This window comes from Schistocerca cancellata, chromosome 1 (genome assembly GCF_023864275.1).
Source record: "Schistocerca cancellata isolate TAMUIC-IGC-003103 chromosome 1, iqSchCanc2.1, whole genome shotgun sequence".
NCBI classification, from domain to species: domain Eukaryota; kingdom Metazoa; phylum Arthropoda; class Insecta; order Orthoptera; family Acrididae; genus Schistocerca; species Schistocerca cancellata.
Genome location: NC_064626.1, coordinates 217170177 through 217189850, shown reverse-complemented (window position 1 = coordinate 217189850; position 19674 = coordinate 217170177). Strand labels below are relative to the sequence as shown.

Genomic DNA, 19674 nt, shown 5'->3' with positions numbered 1-19674 from the left:
AACACTACTGGCCATTAAAATTGCTACACCAAGAAGAAATGCAGATGATAAACGGGTATTCATTGGACAGATATATTATACTAGAACTGACATGTGATTACATTTTCACGCAATTTGGTTGCATAGATCCTGAGAAATCAGTACCCAGAACAACCACCTCTGGCCGTAGTAACGGCCTTGATACGCCAGGGCATTGAGTCAAACAGAGCTTGGATGGCGTGTACAGGTACAGTTGCCCATGCAGCTTCAGCACAATACCACAGTTCATCAAGAGTAGTGACTGGCGTATTGTGACGAACCAGTTGTTCGGCCACCATTGACTAGACGTTTTCAATTGGTGAGAGATCTGGAGAATGTGCTGGCCAGGGCAGCAGTCGAACATTTTCTGTATCCAGAAAGACCCGTACAGGACCTGCAAAATACGGTCGTGCATTACCCTGCTGAAATGTAGGGTTTCGCAGGGATCGAATGAAGGGTAGAGCCACGGGTCGTAACACACTGAAATGTAATGTCCGCTGTTCAAATTGACGTCAGTGCGAACAAGAGGTGTCCGAGACGTGGAACCAATCACGCCGGGTGATACGCCAGTATGGCGATGACGAATACACGCTTCCAATGTGAATTCACCGCGATGTAGCCAACCATCATGATGCTGTAAACAAAACCTGAATTCATCCGAAAAAATGACGTTTTGCCATTCGTGCACCCAGGTTCGTCGTTGAGTACACCATCGCAGGCGCTCCTGTCTGTGATGCAGCGTCAAGGGTAACCGCAGACATGGTCTCCGAGCTGATAGTCCATGGTGCTTCAAACGTCGTCGAACTGTTCGTGCAGATGGTTGTTGTCTTGGAAACGTCCCCATCTGTTGACTCAGGGATCGAGACGTGGCTGCACGATCCGTTACAGCCATGCGGATAAGATACCTGTCATCTCGACTGCTAGTGATCCGAGGCCGTTGGGATCCAGCACGGAATTCCGTATTACCCTCCTGAACCCACCGATTCCATATTCTGCTAACAGTCATTGGATCTCTACCAACGCGATCAGCAGTGTCGCGATACGATAAACCGCAATCGCGATAGGCTACAATCCGACCTTTATCAAAGTCAGGCACGTGATGGTACGCATTTCTCCTCCTTACACGAGGCATCACAACAGCATTTCACCAGGCAACGCCGGTCAACTGCTGTTTGTGTATGAGAAATCGGTTGGAAACTTTCCTCATGTCGTCACGTTGTAGGTGTCGCACCGGCGGCCCAACCTTGTGTGAATGCTCTGAAAAACTAATCATTTACATATCACAGCATGTTCTTCCTCTCGGTTAAATTTCGCGTCTGTAGAACGTCATCTTCATGGTGTAGCAATTTTAATGGCCAGTGGTATACTTCGAACATGGATTAATCATTGGAAGTCATCTGAACGAGAAATCCTTCAGTGACACTTCATTGCTTCTGAAGCTGCCCATTTCGACTATTGATGATGTGACTGTGAAGTGGAAACGCGAAAAAACAACCACAGCTAAACAAAGACCACTCATACCTCTCGTAGGACAGGGACGATCTAGCACTGCGGAGGATGGTTGGAAAAAAAAATTACGTGAAATAATCGAAAGACATCTCTCATGAGTTCCAAAGTGGTACCAACAGTTCAGCTAGCACATGTCTGTGAATAGGGAGTTAAAAATGTTGGGGTACAATGATTGAGCAGCTCCTCATAAACGAAAAATTTCTGTAGTCACCGTTAAGCGAAGCTTGAGTTGGAGTAAAGAGCGAAGGTACTGGACAGCGTATGACTGGAAATGGGTGATTCGGAGTGATGAATACCCAGCGACAGTCCGAAGGAAGGCTTTGGGTTTGGCGAACTCCTGAAGAAAGTTGCCCGCCCTCATATACACTGAAGAGCCAAAGAAAGTGGTACACCTCCCTAATATCGTGTAGGGCCCCCGCGATCCTGCAGAAGCGCCGCAACATGACGTAGCATGGACTCGACTAATGTCTGAAATGGGGCTGGAGGGAACTGACACCATGAATCCTGCAGGGCTGTCCATAAATCCGTAAGGGGATGGAGATCTTTTCTGAACAGCACGTTGCAGTGCATCTCACATATGCTCAATAATGTTCATGTGTGGGGAGTCTGGTGGCCAGTGGAAGTGTTTAAACTCAGAAGAGTGTTCCTGGAGCCACTCTGTAGCAATTCTGGAATTGTGGGGTGTCGCATTGTCCTGCTGCCCAGGTCCGTTGGAATGTAGAATGGACATGAACGGATACAGGTGACCAGACAGGACGCTTACGCACGTGTCACCTGTCAGAGTCGTATGTAGACGTATCAGGGGACCAATATTACTCCAACTGTACACGCTCCGCACCATTATAGAGCCTCCACCAGCTTGAATAATTCCTTGCTGACCTGCAGGGTCCACAGATTCATGAGGCTGACTCCATACCCGTACATGTCCATCCGCTCGATACAATTTGAACCGAGACTCGTACGACCACACAACACGTTTCGAGTCATCAACAGTCTAATCTCGGTGTTGCCGGGCCCAGACGAGGCGTAAAGCTTTGTGTCGTGCAGTAATCAAGGATACATGAGTGGGCCTTCGGCTCCGAAAGCCCATATCGATGATGTTTCGTTGAATGGTTCGGACGCTGACGTTTGTTGGTGGCCCAGCATTGAAATCTGTAGCAATTTGCGGAAGGATTGCACTTCCGTCACGTTGAACGATTCTCTTCAGCCATCATTGGTCCAGTTCTTGCAGGATCTGATGTTTTACAGGATTTCTGATATTCGCAGTACACTCGTGAAATGGTCGTACGGGAAATCTTCACTTCATCACTACCTCGGAAATGCTGTGTCCCATTGCTCGTGGGCCGACTACAACACCACTTTCAATCTCACTTAAATCTTGATAACCTGCCATTGTAGCAGCAGTAACCGAGCTAACAAGTGAGCCATATACTTGTTGTCTTACACAGGCGTTGCCGACCGCAACGCCATATTTTGCCTGTTTACATATCTCTGTATTTGAATAGGCATGGCTATACCAGTTTCTCTGGCGCTTCAGTAGATAGCACCAATTGTGAAGTACGAAGGATATAGCTATACACTATTGGCGCAATTTTCGTGATTGGGGTGTGGTCCTCTTACGGTGCTCAAGAGAACACAAAATGCAAAAGGATGTGGACACATTTTATAGCACTGTATAATGCATACAGTAGAGGAACAGCTCGGAGACGATGATTGTATCAGCATGAGGATGCACTCGTTCATAACGCTGCATGTGTGAGGTAACGTTTTTGAAATTTACTGCTTGCTCATTGTCCCGATCTGATCCATATGGAACGATTTTTGGATGAGTTCGGACGTCGACTTCGCTCTAGACCCCAGCTTCTAACATTATTACCTTCAGCCGGCCGCGGTGGCCGTGCGGTTCTAGGCGCTACAGTCCGGACCGCGGGACTGCTACGGTCGCAGGTTCGAATCCTGCCTCGGGCATGGATGTGTGTGATGTGCTTAGGTTAGTTAGGTTTAAGTAGTTCTAAGTTCTTGGGGACTGATGACCTCAGATGTTAAGTCCCATAGTACTCAGAGCCATCATTACCTTCTCTGGTTTCGGCTGTTGTGGAAGGATGGTCTTCCATTCCTCGACAGACATTCAGACACATTACTGAAAGTGTTCCCAGCAGAGTTCAAGTAGTCATAAGCGCGAATGGGGGACTCAACCCACATTAATGTCCATTGGTAGGTGCAGCGGTAAGTAGTGCCCGAATAACCGAACGAATGTACAAACAAAAGCTGCATTATAAGCGTCATTATACCTGGTAGAAATTTCTTCCGAGGGAAGGATTTCCTTGATAGAAATCGCGTCTTTCTAACCATACTGTGCTGAAAATGGTTCTTGATAAAGAGTTGCTGGCACGGCAGAATTTGTGGATAAGGTGTTGGATCGTGTGGGATAAGATTTATAAATAATCACCCGTGAACTATCCTGTGAAATGAGCAGTTTGAAGAATAAAGGAAGAGATTTGGAAGTATACGTATGGCATTAAGCAGCTAATGTCATAGGACAAATATCGAAATATATTTCAGAAGCCAGTGCCGTATGTTCTGAGAACATGCGAACATATGGAAGTGGAATATGATAACATTTTTCAATACAACCATCTCTTTGAAGAGAAGACCGTGGTCTATATAAACGATTGCAGAAATAAAAGACACCAACAATCTTGCCACCGTAAAGACCTCGAGAGAAATGGTCAGGATCAGACTTACCGTAAGCGATAGATCATTAGACAAGGCAACGTACAATTCTGTTGTCACTATGATTTACGAGCAGGCATTACTACGTTCAAAACATCGAATTACAAAGCACCGCCGGAAACTGGAACCATCAGTGGGGATGAACTCACAGACTGTCTGTTATTTACGGATGCCACGAAGATAAAATGTTATGAAGTTTTGGTTGTCTGCGCTAGATAAGAGAGACAGTGTAAGGAAGTTAGCTGGCAGTTGTTACAGTTGTTTGAGAAACCTTAAGTACCCCGTACACTATACAGATATTTTAAGTTAGAAATAAAAATAAAAGCTACTGGCAGTCGTGTGACGGAGGCCCCACGCTAGACACAATACCGGGAGGTGTATCTGCTATTGTCACTGTGCATTATTTGTCGTTTTATAGGTCTCTGGTCCTGGAAGCTGGCTCATAGCAGCCCAGACTTGCTCTAAAGTCCCTACACTACATATGTGTTTCTTTCTTCTTAATGCATTTGCTATCGAACCAAGAACTATGAATTAATTTTTATTCACGTATTTTGTATTGAACCGGGGACGTAGAAGCGAAGGAGAGGCTTCGTCCTGCCGTAGCCCTCAGTGGTTCACAACCCCACAACAGGCCGCAGCAGTCCACCCACTTCAACGCCGCCCCACACCGAACTCAGGGTTATTGTGCGGTACGGCCCCCAGAAATGGAAATCACAGTGAAAATCATAAATGTTTTATTTGCAACAGTTAGCTACACGTACCAGCTACTATTCTATGTAGTCGCTGCTCCGACCGAGGCATTTGTCGTAGCATTGTACCAACTTCCCAGTACCTAGTAATAGAGATGGGCAAAACTGTTCTTTTCAGAGATTGGATCAGAACTGTTCACTCCCTGAAATGAATTAGGTCTTTTTCATGACTCACCACTCATTTACAATAGAAAATAAATGGAAGGCACATTGCCCTTTAAACTTGGTTTATTCCAGTACTATACCTGTATTTTGATCTTATTTGATCCTATTTTGAAGTAACACAGATAATGAGTAAGAGTTTTGTATTGTTTATTGAAATTTCCACGATATGACAAAGTTTTTGATTATTGATTTATTTTGCACTATCGTGGTTTTTTGGGTGATCGGAAAATGTTGTAACTTGAGATTTACATTAACAATATATTTGGCTATAATGTATTAAAATTTCATTAACCTCATACAAATAAATCACAAGCCATATATTTTTAAAGTGAACGTTTCCTTCCGAAGACACCTAAAATCGCAAAATCCGTACCAGAATAAAAAAAATATAAATTTGACTGTAAAACGAAAGTGCTGCATATAGCCTTACGCAGAATAAAACAAGGAAAATATTGTTGTATCACATTTTGCGATACGTTTATCGGTTCGCTCGTAATTAAAGCGTAAATTCGAGTGTCCATAATAAAAATCCTATAGTAAGAGGAGTCATCAGGAACCTAATCTAATCAGTTTAAACAAATAAAAATAAAATAAAAACAAATGATGTATACATAACATAATAATGTAATATACATAGCGGTATTACTACGAAGAACAATATCCAGTAGAGACGGACTCCGATGCAGAGGCGCTGAGTCGAGTAGGTCGATCCGCGAGCTGTATTACTGCGTGAGCTGAGACCGCAGAGACCAGCCGTGACACCTGAGTAGCTTTGCTCAACGCTCTGGCTAGAGTCGAGACGGTGGGGCGAGCGTTGAGCGGGCGAGTTCCGAGGGTGGAGGTAGCGGTGAACTCACCCGCTCCGAGACAAATAGTTCGTTCCCTTGCGAGCGGGTTTTTGCAAGTAGTTCCTATGTTATCCGCTAGGTGGCTCTCTGTCCTGTTGCTCGCATCAACTGCCCAGAGGGCAGGACGTGCGACTGAAACGATCGCCGACAGAGAGCGATGCGAAGTTACGCTGCGCCAGACACTGCAGGCGGCAGACGACGCACAGAGACGGCACGGCATATGTGAAACACAAAATCCAATGGGGCACTGCACAATGCAGGCAGCCAAGGTAGAAGCAGGGCAGAGGCCGGCGCTGGCTGTGTTGTGTGGCGTGCACTGTGCTCTGACCAGTAGAGGCGCTGCTGATATGCTCCGTCTCTCTCTCTCTCTCTCTCTCTCTCTGCCGTGGGAAACGTTTGGAGCTACCGTTCTTTTTTTCTGAATCACTGATTGTTCACTCCTTTGAAAGATTGAACTCTATGAATTAGTTCAAGAGCGGATCCCCCATCTCTACCTAGTAATAGATGTCAGCCGCCAGAGTTTTCTGCCAGTTCTCTAGGCTGATGTACAGCTTTTCGTCTGCGCCAAAATGTTGTCTTCGTAACTAATGGTTCATGCGAGCAGAGATGAAAATCAGAGGGAGCCCAGTCCGGGATGTATGGTAGGTGATCTTCCCATCGAAAACGCTGCAGGTCCGTTCTAACTGTCGCTTCAAGGTGCGGCCGAGAACTGTCATTCAGAAGGAAATGCAAGACAATTAAGTTGTGTGGGCTGCTTGAAATTAGGCTAAGTCTCTCACAGGCGCTCATACATGGCGGGAGACACTATTGTTCTAGCCTTCTTTACTCACTATTCACTGAGCTCTTACAAGGGAACCTCCCCATCGCACGCCCCTCAGATTTAGTTATAAGTTGGCACAGTGGATAGGCCTTGAATAACTAAACACGGATCAATCGAGAAAACAGGAAGAAGTTGTGTGGAACTATAAAAAAAAAGGAAAATATACAAACTGAGTAGTCCATGTGCAAGATATGCAACATCAAGGAGAGTGTCAGCTCAGGAGCGCCGTGGTCCCGTGGTTAGCATGAGTAGCTGCGGACCTAGAGGTCCTTGGCTCAAGTCTTCCCTCGTCTGAAAAGTTTAATTTTTTATTTTCAGACAATGATTATCTGTCCGTCCGTTCGTCCGATGCGATCACTTTTTTGGGAGTGATTATCACATGCACAAGAAACCTAAATCGGGAAAGGTAGAAGAATCCTTTTACCCATTCGCCAAGTGTACAAGTTAGGTGGGTCGACAACATATTCCTGTCATGTGACGCACAAGCCGTCACCAGTGTCGTATGGAATACATCAGACGTGTTTTCCTGTGGAGAAATCGGTTGACCTATGACCTTGCGGTCAAATGTTTTCGGTTCCCATTGGAGAGGCTCGTTCTTTCGTCTACTAATCGCACGGTTTTGCGGTGTGGTCGCAAAACAAAGACACTAAATTTATTACAGTGAACAGAGACGTCAATGAACGAACGGACAGATCATACCTTTGCGAAAATAAAGAAAGTAAACTTTTCACTGGAGGTAAGACTTGAACCAAGGACTTCTCGTTTCGCAGCTGCTCACACTAACCACGGGACCAAGGCGCCCTGAGCTCACATTATCCTTTATGCTTTATGTTGCCTGTCTTGCAAATGGACTACTCAGTTTGTATATTTTGCTTATTTTTTTATAGTTCCACACAACTTCTTCGTGCTTTCTCGATTGATCCGTGTTCAGCTTTTCGAGGCCTATCCACTGTGCCAACTTATAACTAAATCTGAGGGGGGAGCGATGGGGAGGTTCCCTTGTTAGAACTGAACAGAGGGGCGCGACTCGATCGCCGGGCATACTGGAGACGCTGTCCAATTCAACTATGTAAAGCTTCATTGGATTTTCACTGTGGTTTTAATTTCGCAAGCGATCGGACCTTACTTTCCGAAGAACCCTCGTAAAATCGTCCCTGCAAACAAGTCACGTGATTATAAGGTATCTTGTACCAATAAATCTGATTTTATTTTGAATATATCGTTCAGTGCTCACGCAAATCTATTTAGTAACACCGTATGTGTAGATATGTTCCGAATTTTCGTGATATAAGTGATGATTACGTTCTGCACAAAGCAGTAACGAAGTATAGCATTCAACAGTGGTGAGATTTGATTTGAATGACGTATTTCCTTGTGCTGGCAGCGCAACGGTTTATTGAGGCTCACAATATCGTTGGCGTTTGAGCTGTTCGCACACACTGTCTAATAGTTGAATGTTATATATTATGACAATGAGACAAAGTGCGCTTATGGTGTTTCATTAGTGACTCAAAAGTACTGTCCGAACAGTAAAATTACTACCTGTGAAACAGGGAAAAATGATCTGTATAAATAAAAATGTAAATGTTCGTTTGTTCAAAATCATGTATCTCCAAAAGTACTTCAGCGATTGCTTTGAAATTTTGACACAACGTTGCACTTAAATACATGTGCTTTTTATATGTCTATTTTTAATATTTGTAATATATAAACAACTAGGTAAGCCGGCCGGTGTGGCCTGAGGTTCTAGGCGCTTCAGTCTGGAACCGCGTGACGGCTACGGTCGTAGGTTCGCATTCTGCCTCGGGCATGGATGTGTGTGATGTCCTTAGGTTAGTTAGGTTTAAGTAGTTCTAAGTTGTAGGGGACTGATGACCTCAGATGTTAAGTCCCAAAGTGCTCAGAGCCATTTTTGAACCAACTGGGTAATATAAAAAGTAGAAACGTTATTACCAAAAATCTCGGAAAGTTCTTCACCGATTTACTTCAGATTTTTACACGATACTCAAATGAACATCCAGACGGACATAGGCTATACGTTTTTAAGATAATTACTATATACAGGGTGTTTCAAAAATGACCGGTATATTTGAAACGGCAATACAAAGTAAACGAGCAGCGATAGAAATACACCGTTTGTTGCAATACGCTTGGGACAACAGTACATTTTCAGGCAGACAAACTTTCGAAATTACAGTAGTTACAATTGTCAACAACAGATGGCGCTGCGGTCTGGGAAACTCTATAGTACGATATTTTCCACATATCCACCATGCGTAGCAATAATATGGCGTAGTCTCTGAATGAAATTACCCGAAACCTTTGACAACGTGTCTGGCGGAATGGCTTCACATGCAGATGAGATGTACTGCTTCAGCTGTTCAATTGTTTCTGGATTCTGGCGGTACACCTGGTCTTTCAAGTGTCCCCACAGAAAGAAGTCACAGGAGTTCATGTCTGGCGAATAGGGAGGCCAATCCACGCCGCCTCCTGTATGTTTCGGATAGCCCAAAGCAATCACACGATCATCGAAATATTCATTCAGGAAATTAAAGACGTCGGCCGTGCGATGTGGCCGGGCACCATCTTGCATAAACCACGAGGTGTTCGCAGTGTCGTCTAAGGCAGTTTGTACCGCCACAAATTCACGAAGAATGTCCAGATAGCGTGATGCAGTAATCGTTTCGGATCTGAAAAATGGGCCAATGATTCCTTTGGAAGTAATGGCGGCCCAGACCAGCACTTTTTGAGGATGCAGGGACGAGGGGACTGCAACATGGGGCTTTTCGGTTCCCCGTATGCGCCAGTTCTGTTTATTGACGAAGCCGTCCAGGTAAAAATAAGCTTCGTCAGTAAACCAAATGCTGCCCACACGCATATCGCCGTCATCAATCCTGTGCACTATATCGTTAGCGAATGTCTCTCGTGCAGCAATTGTAGCGGCGCTGAGGGGTTGCCGCGTTTGAATTTTGTATGGATAGAGGTGTAAACTCTGGCGCATACGTGGACGTTGGCGTCATTTGGACCGCAGCTGCAACACGGCGAACGGAAACCCGAGGCCGCTGTTGGATCTCCTGCTGCACTAGCTGCGCGTTGCCCTCTGTGGTGGCCGTACGCGGTCGCCCTACCTTTCCAGCACGTTCATCCGTCACGTTCCCAGTCCGTTGAAATTTTTCAAACAGATCCTTTATTGTATCGCTTTTCGGTCCTTTGGTTACATTAAACTTCCGTTGAAAACATCGTCTTGTTGCAACAACACTGTGTTCTAGGCGGTGGAATTCCAACACCAGAAAAATCCTCTGTTCTAAGGAATAAACCATGTTGTCCACAGCACACGCTTACAGCAGAAAGACGACGTACAGAATGGCGCACCCACAGACTGCATTGTCTTCTATATCTTTCACATCACTTGCAGCGCCATCTGTTGTTGAAAATTGTAACTACTGTAATTTCGAAAGTTTGTCCGCCTGAAAATGTACTGTTGTCCCAAGCATATTGCAACAAACGGTGTATTTCTATCGCTGCTCGTTTAGTTTTTATTGCTGTTTCAAATATACCGGTCATTTTTGAAACACCCTGTATGTATGTGTGTGTGTAATATATAAAGTGGAAACATTATTACGAAAAATATAAAAAATTATTCGACCAACTTACTTCTAATTTTTACATGTTATGGTAATAAACGTTTGGAGACAAACACACACACACACACACACACACACACACACACACACACACATATATACACTCCTGGAAATGGAAAAAAGAACACAATGACACCGGTGTGTCAGACCCACCATACTTGCTCCGGACACTGCGAGAGGGCTGTACAAGCAATGATCACACGCACGGCACAGCGGACACACCAGGAACCGCGGTGTTGGCCGTCGAATGGCGCTAGCTGCGCAGCATTTGTGCACCGCCGCCGTCAGTGTCAGCCAGTTTGCCGTGGCATACGGAGCTCCATCGCAGTCTTTAACACTGGTAGCATGTCGCGACAGCGTGGACGTGAACCGTATGTGCAGTTGACGGACTTTGAGCGAGGGCGTATAGTGGGCATGCGGGAGGCCGGGTGGACGTACCGCCGAATTGCTCAACACGTGGGGCGTGAGGTCTCCACAGTACATCGATGTTGTCGCCAGTGGTCGGCGGAAGGTGCAAGTGCCCGTCGACCTGGGACCGGACCGCAGCGACGCACGGATGCAGGCCTAGACCGTAGGATCCTACGCAGTGCCGTAGGGGACCGCTCCGCCACTTCCCAGCAAATTAGGGACACTGTTGCTCCTGGGGTATCGGCGAGGACCATTCGCAACCGTCTCCACGAAGCTGGGCTACGGTCCCGCACACCGTTAGGCCGTCTTCCGCTCACGCCCCAACATCGTGCAGCCCGCCTCCAGTGGTGTCGCGACAGGCGTGAATGGAGGGACGAATGGAGACGTGTCGTCTTCAGCGATGAGAGTCGCTTCTGCCTTGGTGCCAATGATGGTCGTATGCGTGTTTGGCGCCGTGCAGGTGAGCGCCACAATCAGGACTGCATACGACCGAGGCACACAGGGCCAACACCCGGCATCATGGTGTGGGGAGCGATCTCCTACACTAGCCGTACACCACTGGTGATCGTCGAGGGGACACTGAATAGTGCACGGTACATCCAAACCGTCATCGAACCCATCGTTCTACCATTCCTAGACCGGCAAGGGAACTTGCTGTTCCAACAGGACAATGCACGTCCGCATGTATCCCGTGCCACCCAACGTGCTCTAGAAGGTGTAAGTGAATTACCCTGGCCAGCAAGATCTCCGGATCTGTCCCCCATTGAGCATGTTTGGGACTGGATGAAGCGTCGTCTCACGCGGTCTGCACGTCCAGCACGAACACTGGTCCAACTGAGGCGCCAGGTGGAAATGGCATGGCAAGCCGTTCCACAGGACTACATCCAGCATCTCTACGATCGTCTCCATGGGAGAATAGCAGCCTGCATTGCTGCGAAAGGTGGATATACACTGTACTAGTGCCGACATTGTGCATGCTCTGTTGCCTGTGTCTACGTGCCTGTGGTTCTGTCAGTGTGATCATGTGATGTATCTGACCCCAGGAATGTATCAATAAAGTTTCCCCTTCCTGGGACAATGAATTCACGGTGTTCTTATTTCAATTTCCAGGAGTAAGCAAAATGTTGTTAGCAAACAGAACAGTTGTATTTAATGGTTACTGGCTATGATCAGAATACTACTATAGAATCTGATTTTACAATAACAATAAACCATACTCAGTTCAGAGAGAGGAGGGAAGAAGAGATACATAGAAAGCGGAAAGGAGAATGTGGGTAGGGACAATGGGCAGGAGAACATAGCGAGATGGTAGAAGATAGACATCTAAAGGGAGGAAGAGGTGATGGACGGAGACAGGGAGAGAGAGAGAGGGCAAGATGCGATGGAGAGGGGGGGAGAGAGGAGGACTTGGATAGAGAAAATGGGGAGTAGGCGATGCATAGAGACAGGGAGAGGTAGATGGAGAGGGAGAGGTAGCAGGAGGAGCTGGATAGATGGGGCGAGGAGAAGATGGACAGAGAGAGGGGGAGGAAGTGATGGACAGAGAGAAGGGAAAGCAGGAGGAGATGCACAAAGAGAGTGGGAGGAGGAGAGAGAGACGGACAGAGACAGGGTAGAGGGACACTAGAGCTTACATCCAATCCCCATACATATTAGAATTGTGTGCTTTCTCTTTTATTTCTTTTCAATTTAATCAGACTTATCTCCAGCAACGCGAGGCAGGAAGGAGCTAGTAAATAACAGACACAGAAGATGATCCGAAAATACTTTTTGTTGGCTTCGTGCGATTTCTCTTGTATGCGATATACGCAGCTACACTCCAGCCGTGACACCTGTCCTTTACATAAGCTGGCAGCTCCTTCCGCATTCATACAGGAAGACAGCAATCGTGATAAGTTTCGTAGATTACGCGACACAGTCGGGCCAAAGTCGCGCTGCGTCACACAAGCAGTATTTTCACACGCTAGGTGTCCTCGAAGTTACGTTTGGCATAATCTGCCGAAAATTTGCGTGTCGCAGACAAAAAGCGGTAATGAAGCTCCGTCGTGTTAACTCCGAGTACACTTCAGAGGATGTCTGCTCTCAACTAATGCATAGAGTGCCACAAAAATTCCCCACCAAAATAAAGCACTCCGTCTTCAGGCCACAAGTGGCCCATCAGGACCATCCGACCGCCGTATCATCCTCAACTGAGGACGCGGATAGGAGGGGCGTGTGGTCAGCACACCGCTCTCCCGGTCGTTATGATGGTTTTCTTTGACCGGAGCCGCAACTATTCGGTGGAATAGCTCCTCAATTGGCATCACGAGGCTGAGTGCACTCCGAAAAATGGTAACAGCGCATGGTCGCCCGGGTGGTCACCCATCCAAGTGCCGGCCACGCCCGACAGCGCTTAACTTCGATGATCTGACGGGAACCGGTGTATTCACTACAGAACCTGTTACATTTGGAACTCAGTCTGAATTAGATCTTCAGCAATCGGAGTAGTCGGCAGCAAGCAGAGAATTTGTGACGTGTTCTTTTACAGAGCCTTCAAGCAACGTTCGGCTACACAACCATGATAAATTTAAAATTTCGAACTGATTTCAGCCGACTAAATCATTAATTTAACCATTCTTCAAGTCTTTTCTAACTGCTAGGTGTTTTTTTATTTCTTCCCATGTGAGTTCTTCACCTTAGAAAATCTCCACTTTTTGATCCGAGTCCTCACTAGAGAAAAGTGTTTAGTCCACGTGAGGTCATTGACGTGGCGTGTAGCTTTAACTCTATTGTTGCTATGGATGTTGTACTTTTAACTTTTATTCATTTGACAACGCGTCTGGAAGCATTCTACTTTATAAATGACAAACCATGTGGATTTTTTTATGTATTTACATTTTATTCTTTTAATGTCGACGACACGTGTATGTAAACATATAAGCAAATATATGTAAAAGTTTCTGTAAAATTTGGGTCATCCGAAAAATGATTGTATTTGTGCGGATTACCGAGTACCTATTTTCTTTTCGTGCAGTGTAATGCCAGTCTGAAGATGACAGATCGATTCTGTCGTAACTAATAACTGGAATAAGGCTCTTAAAATCTAGCGATCTTGGCTTTCACAAGGTATATATATAAACAGAAATCGTCCCAACAACGTGTGTAAATTACATAGAAAAGAAGACATTACCAGAGGTGATAAAATTACTGTCTGATCGGATTAAATGAAGGCATCGAAGCAATTCAGAAGTACGATGTTAAATTTATTAGTGGTCCATTCGATCAGCACCAGTGTTGCGGACACTCTCTTTGAACAAATGGGAATCCTTGGAGGGAAGACGGCATGTTTTCTCCAGATGCAACTCAGGACATTCAGAGACGCACCATCTGCGCCGGAACAAGTTTACTGTCTCCAGCGGACGTTCCGAACAAGGACGGCAATGACAAGATTAGAGAGATTGGGGCTAGTACAGAGGTATAAAGAAAATCGCTTTACCCTCCCTTCATTTGGAGTGGAACAGGAGAGGGAATGACTAGGAGGGGTACAGAGTACCCTCCTAATCGCGCTGTACGGTGGCTTGCGCAGTATGAATGTAATTGCAAAACTACGGTCATTGTCAACACCATTATAGCTTAAATGATGCCCATGCATTAACTAAGTTACTGGAAGAAATGATTTACTGTGTTATGGTTCGGCACTGAGCGAAGTCGTGCAGTTGTTAATACGACGGTCACTCCAAAAGAAATGCACACTATTTTTTAAAAATACAGTTTTCATTCTACATGTGTGAAAATTTTACAGTGTGTAAATACATCCTTCCCGGTTGTTTTCAAACTTAGTTCAACCTATTTCCGTGAGTGGCGCCTACACAGCATGTCTTAAGATGGCTGCTACACTTGACGTTCGTCAGAAGCAACGTGCTGTCATAGAATTCCTGTGTTGTGAAAACGAGACAGTGGGAAACATCCACAAAAGGTTGAAAATGGTGTATGGAAATGCTGCTGCCGATTGCAGTACAGTTAGTCGGTGGGCAAGCAGGTTACGTGACGAAAGCGGGCACGGTAGTATTGAGGATTGTCCTCGCAGCGGCAGGCCTCGTACTGCACACACTCCAGACAATGTGCAGAGAGTTAACGAATTGGTGACTGCTGACAGACGCATCACAGTGAACGAATTGTCACGCTAAGTTGGGATAGAGGAACGAAGTGTTTGCAGAATACTGAAAGTGTTGGCGCTAAAAAAGGTTTGTGCCAGGTGGGTTCCCAGGATTTTGACAGTGGCTCACAAAGAAACAAGTAAAACGGTATGCGCGCTTTTGGAACAGTACAAGAATGGTGGAGATGAATTTCTTGGAAGAATTGTGACAGGCGATGAAACATGGTTCCATAATTTTTTACCAGAGACGAAGAGGCAATCAATGGAGTGGCATCATGCAAATTCACCAAAGAAAAAAAACCTTCTGCTGGAAAAGTTAAGGCCACGGTGTTTTTCGATTCCGAAGGACTCTTGCTTGTGGACATCATGCCAAGTGGAACCACCATAAATTCTGGTGCATATGTGACGTCACTGGAGAAACACAGCTCGACTGAGTCGTGTTAGACAAAATTGGCAAAAGCAGGATGTTTTGCTCTTGCACGAGAATGCACGGCCACATGTCAGTCAAAAAACCATGTCGGCAGCGCGTGGTCGTGCGGTAGCGTTCTCGCTTCCCGCGCCCGGGTTCCCGGGTTCGATTCCCGGTGGGGTCAGGGATTTTCTCTGCCTCGTGATGACTAGGTGTTGTGTGATGTCCTTAGGTTAGTTAGGTTTAAGTAGTTCTAAGTTCTAGGGGACTGATGACCATAGATGTTAAGTCCCATAGTGCTCAGAGCCATTCAAAAAACCATAGAAGCGATCACAAAACTCGGATGATAACACTGAAACACCCGCCTTACAGTCCTGACCTGGCTCCATGTGACTTTCATCTCTCTGGGAAACTAAAAGGCTCTCTTCGTGGAACAAGGTTTGAAGATGATGACTCCCTTGTGCACGCTACCAAACAGTGGCTCCAACAGGTTGGTCCAGAATTTTACCCTGCAGGTATACAGTCGCTGGTTCCAAGATGGCGTAAGGCAGTTGAGAGGGATGAAATTATGTGGAGAAATGAAAATATTGTTCCTAAAGGAAGTATCTACGCACTGTAAAACTTCCAAACATGTAGATTAAAAGGCGGATTTTTAAAAAAAGTAGTGTGCATTTCTTTTGGAGTGACCCTCGTACAGTGGACCCTTCCAAGTCATCTCATAATACTGTCATTATGAGCTCAGTTTTCAAGGAAGTAAGGTACAGTACATCACAGAATGGCCTACTACATTCCTTATGGACTTTAACAGTGTTCATCATTTTCAAGGAAGTAAGGTGTAGTACATCACAGAAGAGTCTACTACTTTCATTATGAACGTTAACAGTGTTCATCAACAGGTTTTGTTCATCACTAAACGGCTGCCACCAAATCCATTTCATTCAAAGACATAAATCCTCATAAAGCCATTACGGCGTTGTTTTCAAATAAAGTGTATGGAACTCAGTTGTGTATGTCTACAGGACAGTGCCAAAGATACTGGGCAAACTGAGCTACCCAAGCGTGACACACGACCCCACCTCACAGCTTTACTTCCACAAGTAGCTCATCTCCTACCTTCCAAACTTCTCAGAAGTTCTCCTGCGAAACTTCTGTGACGTTTGGAAGGTAGGAGATGAGGTGCTGGGGGAATTAAAGCTGTGAGGACGAGAGCTCTTCCCCACGTAAAGCAAAGGTCCCTAATTGGAGTCTCGGTCCGGCACACGGTTTAATTTGCCAGGAAAATAGTAAAAATACGTAGCAACGAAAGTGGTATTCCACAGGATTTACATGTTGATGGATCGTCACTCTGGAAGATGATAGTGTATGTCAATGGACTACGTCCTTTTCTGCACTTGGTGAGCAACACTTCCTCCCATCGGCGTGACAGGTGTGAGGTTCGATGCGCCTCGGTGGTTGACTTTATTGATCTCAGCTTTTTGTTTACCACTACCAGTCACTCGTATTCCCACTCGCACATGATCACTCTATCCGACACTGATTGTGAGATGACAGCGTGAAGGGCTACCGGCACACTGAATCACATCTTCTCGGACTTATCATTAAAAGAATATCGGAACAGAAGGGTAAGGACAGGAGAACTCTTTGACATAGAGTAGTACTATGCTGGAGTCTTGGAGTTGTCAAGATGCACCACTAGCCGCAGCTGCTTCGAAATGGAAGTCTGGGCGATGTCTAACAACTCGCTGTTGACCGGTTCCCGACGACAATTCTCTGTTTTTATTAGGCCTTCTTCCACAGTCGAAAAGATCTTCTGATTCCATAGAACATGTATTACTAGTTCTAGTCGTTCAATACACGTACTTGGAAACAATAATGTTTCATTGCCTGAAAAACCAAGTCCACATACCACATTCCAAAAAATCTCTTTCAGAATTGTATGCGCACTGTAGCATATTTTGCTTAACTTGTAGTAATTGACCTGACAGCCATATCAGTGAATTAATTGGATCTCTTTAGCATAAATTAATTCTATAGGAATTAGTTATCTTGGAAATTGAAGCTTCAATGACCATTTATAAAATCAGATTATTTTTATCTATAAGGAAGACGCCTGAAGAGATGTGTGATCTTCGTATTTGCTCTGCAGATGCATGATGCAAGAATGAACTTTATTCTAACAAGTATTCAGTCAGTGACTGTATACTTAGCCTTAGATGAAAAAGAAAAATGAAAACTAAATTTAAACATTTTTGTTCTAGGAACTCATTTTTTATTGCATATGCTCGCAATTTTTGCTTCTAACTACGGCAGAAAGTCCACATGGTCGAAAGAATGATTAAGCTGCATACCAAAAATTTCTTATTGTATTGTGAATGACTGTTGAGCTTCAAAAATTGTTGTTAAGAGCTCTTTACCGGTGCTGATTCCCGCGCAATCGTTGCTGATTGGCTGCCATTTTATGTCCGCAGCTCCAAAAGGGTGAATTTCCGAACAATGGTTATTAGAACTGCCTGTATTTGGGTATGCCACTAAATGTGTGCAATTCCCGCTCAGATTACACAGTAAACCCAACGGTAATCTTGTACAGGACAAACTTTGCTTCAAGAAATACAACGCCTTAAGAGTGTTGGATTCTAATCCACTGCGCCATTTGTGCTTTATTGAATGCAGGAAAGCCGTCACATACAGGAAGGTAAGGATCGCCTGCTATTATTGTGAACTCCCGCCTGAGAGCAGATTCTCGCTGCGTAAATGGGGGAGCTATATGGCTGGGAATAGTCGATCACAAAGTCGGAGTGTTCTTGATTGTTCCTGTGATGACAGCAGGATATCGACGCGTATGTTGATAGAGACCGCACAGAGTAAGGGAGAGTTGTATAGTATCCCCGATACAAGATTACCATAGGGTTTACTGTGTAAGCCGGATTAAGTTTTTTGATTTTACTAAGTAACTGTTGTGATCAGTCGGAATATTAATATACTATTCTCTTACATCCAAACATGTTCCATGAATAGCACGGTGTAATAATTTTTGTTTTTTATTTGTAGTATTTAATTACATCAAAAGTAAAACAGATACAATTACAAGGCTTGTAGAATGTGTCTTGCAGTATGGGCCATTGTCTCTTCTGTGGTAATAGCAGTTGTTAATGATACACTTCACTGATATTGCTATATAATAATAGAGCACATAACCATGGGAAATTATTATCACTGTTTCATCTCAGATCCCCAATATTTAGATCATTGTTTTACAGAAATCGCAAGTAATATACAAAATGTTCTCCTGATCTACACATACAGCCTCTAGACTTGGTACACAGCACCCAGTCTTCTTCAGATGACTTCAGGCACACAGTGTACCTTTCAGTCTCTTCTACTGACCCATTATTTCCAACAAATTCCAGTTTTCTTCGACGCTTTGCAATTGGCTTTCCATGGTCATCATTTGCGTCTTATTTTATTTTGGAACACCTGACCTAAGTTCAGCTTTCTTCGACTCTCTTTCAAACTATTTTTATTGCTTTTAATCTCTTCTCTTTGGTGGCGATGTATTTCTCGTCTAGTTGTTGAGAACGCTTCAGCTGCCTCCCTCATGCATCATTTTGTTAGACACAACATTACTCACAGCCATTTTCATGCACACTCCATTCAATTTTCCTTTTAATTTTTCTTATTTTCCTCCATTTCAATCTGGAAAGGAGTGAGAAGAAGAAAATATAATTTAAAAATTGAAATTACTTCTGGCCGGTATAGAGAGACAATCTGGCGATCGGTACTGAAGGACAAGCATCCAACAGGATCTAGTAATATTTAACCTTATTTTATAGAAATTACCATGAAACGTTTGGTAGATGTAATATCTGACATAACATAGACAACCGAAATATAACAACTAAATTAATTACTTGCCTTAAAAAGGGTTACCACTGGCTTCAAAACACCGTCTGTGCGCTGAGAGTTACAGCAACATCATGAAGCACTTAGAGCAGAAAAAGAGCTAAAGCGGCGGGTGGGGGGTGGGGGGGGGGGAAAGAAGATATTCGACCCAATGCACTTTTGTTTACTGTACACTACTACCATTTGCATGCGGAAAGGGAAATCACAGTAATGGGCAGTACTGGAAGACAGCCGATACTGCATGATTCTCCCCTATACAATTCCAAGAGCAGAAGTTCGCCGCCGCTGTGGCCGAGTGGTTCTAGGCGCTTCAGTCCGGAACTGCGCTGCAACTAC

At 44.9% G+C, this 19674-nt stretch overlaps 1 protein-coding gene across 1 annotated transcript in view; it reads left to right on the top strand.

Annotated features, from left to right (window-relative positions):
• LOC126169258 (maltase 2-like) overlaps positions 1 to 19674 on the top strand; it is a 112572-nt gene that overhangs the window by 29076 nt on the left and 63822 nt on the right. The gene's annotated exons all lie outside the window — the stretch shown is intronic.